The following is a 2,712-nucleotide window of genomic DNA, read 5'->3' as shown; positions in this document are numbered from 1 at the left end:
AGGAGGAGGGGAGGGAGAGGGAGGAGGGGGCGCGCGGCCCGAGGAAAGCAAGGGAAGGGGGAGGGAGGCGGCGAGGAGGTGGGGCGGAGCCGGTCCCTCCTCCGGGGCGGGCTCTCCTGCGAGCTGGGGAGCGGCAGATGCGGCCAGAAGCGGCTGCGCCGGGGACCCCACGTTTTCCGCTGAAGGTGGCTTTGATGGGGGAGGGGTCCGCGGCGCCGCCCTTGGGGTGCTGGGACTACGGGCTTCCAGTCTTCCCAGCTCCCGGCACCGCCCAGTGCATTCCTTTGCCCCGGGCACTTCCAGAGGTGGCCTTCGCTGCCCACCTTTAATCCGGGCCTCTCTGTCTAACCGTACCACCCTGGCTTGGGCCTACATTCACCTGGGGGTAAATCCTGGGGAGGGTGGTTCTGTAGACCTGAAAAGGGGCGAGGGCGGGCGCGGGCCCTACACCTGGGTTATGCGCCCAGCTCCCTAATCGGCCTCTGGTGCTGCGAGAGCCTGGGTCGTGCACTCGGCGACCTCGGGTCAGCTGCGTAGTCTTCGTGGACCTCTTAGGACTATCTCCTCTGAGGGTTCACAGGGAGCTAGCTGAGCTGGGAGTGACCGTGGCCAGGCCCGGTCTTGTTCGGGGACCCAATCCTGCGCTTAGGGTGTAGCCTAGGAGCACGTGTCACTGTGTCACAAATCCCCTCCCAGACCTAAAAGGAGGAAAGAGGGAATAGAGTCCTGGTTCTCTCCCAGCCAAATCCATCACTTGGCTAGGATAGCAGCCAGGAGTCCCAGGATGGGAACACCTAGAACCCCTGCCCCCACTCTGTTTAAGGCCTATCTAGCTGGTGAGGCAGACATAATCCGGCTGTCCTAGGCTTGGGGATAGTTCCCAGGGATGCAGAGGGGTCTGAGGGGGAAAAAAGGGGGGTAAGTCTGAAGGTTCTAAGGAGGGCTGAGCCTTGGATGAGGAAGAGGAAGGATGGTATTTCCGCCTGAGGTGGTGTTTGGGCAGTGTTGCACAGGAGGACTTGTGGGGCAGTGGGCCTGCAGCAGAGCAGAAATCCAACAGCCTTAGGATTCTCCAGTAGATTTGAGGCTGTTGGGGACTTCCATTGACCCCATCCCACTCCTATGAAGGCATAAGCATTTGTGGCATTCAGTACGTTCAGGAAGGACAATTTGTAGACTTGTTGTCAGGTGACTTTTGGGGAAAGGGAAATTAAAAAGGACTAGAGGCTGTACAAGAGTCAAGCTCCCCCTCTCCTAGTCAGTCTTCTCTTCCTTTCTTCTTTCCCCCTCCAGGAAGTCTTCTTAGATTGAGCAAATAAGAAATCACTTCTAAGACCTAAATTACAACAGCTCCTATTAACCAAGTGCCAAGCATCATGCTGATCATTTTATGCATATCATTTAATCTTCCTAGTACATGTATCAAGTAGACATTATTATTATTCTGCTTTGCAGGTGGAGATGCTGAAGTTCAGAACTCAGCAGATAACATGACTAGGATTTGAAAGCAAGTTATTCATCTTCAGTCTATGCTCAACCACAGGGCCCTCTTGCCATGTCTTTGCTATAATAAAGTCATCTAAGCCTTCTGTTGTCAAAATACAGACTTCTTAAATCCACCTGCTTTTGTAGATAGCCAAAAATACCTATGTATTGTTGTGGCTCCACCTTTGTTGTTGACATTTATCTTTACTCTGTGTTTCCTGTGAATGTATGGAAACAATTTGGTACATGCTATATATGAGTAAGTGTGCATTTGTGAATGTATGTATATGTATGATGCATATGTATGTATGTGCATGTGAATATATGTCTGTATGTGGGTGTCTTTTTATAAGTGCATATATACACGCCCGTGTATGCTTATGGATGTGTGTAAGGGCATGTGAGTATGTGCATGTGTGGTGTGTGTATTTGAGTAAGTACAAGCACATGTATTTGTGTGCATGTGTGAAGGCATATGCATGTGTGCATGTATGTGTGTATATGCGCATGTGTGACCATGCTACATTTCACAGACAACAGTTCCTGCTTGGTTGTTATGGGAACCACTGTTCTAAAAATGTTAAACTGATTCCCACTCCATGTGGGCCAGAGAAACCGAAAGAGAGAGAGCTCAGTGACAGATACATCTGGAGTCCCAAAGCTGAGATACAGAATCACGGGCTTATCAATAATTGGACGGGCCTGGACTAGCCAGAGATGTGGTCCCACTCATGGGACTCCCCGCAGTTGGATGAAGGCCTCTGTTCTGCTTCTTCCTGTCTCTCCTTCTTGACCCTTCATCCTCCTTCTTCTCTTTTTCAGCTTCATGCTCTCCAAGTTGCCTGCCTTCCTTCTTCTCTTTTCTCTTTCCTTCCTTCTGTTTTTTGGGGGTTTTTTTCCTCTATTTTCACAGGTGAGAGCATTTGGATAACAGGTGGAGAGAGAGAGAGATGAGAGGGCCAAAAACAAAGGGGAAAATGATGATGGAGGTTGGAAGATGAATTTGAGTTAGATATGGGGGGATTTGATGGCAGGGATGTATTTATCTTTGAAGGAGGGTGGAAGTCTTGGTCTATCATGCCATGAATAGTGCTTCAAGGATTTTTATTATAGTGCCATTCTGTGTGGGATGCAAGGAGAGAAAATGAGGCAAAGGGACAATGGAAGCACTTTGGAATAGTCCAAACTGGCTATATCTGGCTTGTCTCAAATAAGGCATGGAGGTTG

Source organism: Marmota monax, unplaced genomic scaffold (genome assembly GCF_021218885.2).
Source record: "Marmota monax isolate L192 unplaced genomic scaffold, Marmota_monax_Labrador192_F-V1.1 WCK01_AAM20220418_F8-fsc00106, whole genome shotgun sequence".
NCBI lineage: Eukaryota > Metazoa > Chordata > Mammalia > Rodentia > Sciuridae > Marmota > Marmota monax.
The sequence above is the reverse complement of the archived record's forward strand: the minus strand, read 5'-3'. Positions refer to the sequence as shown.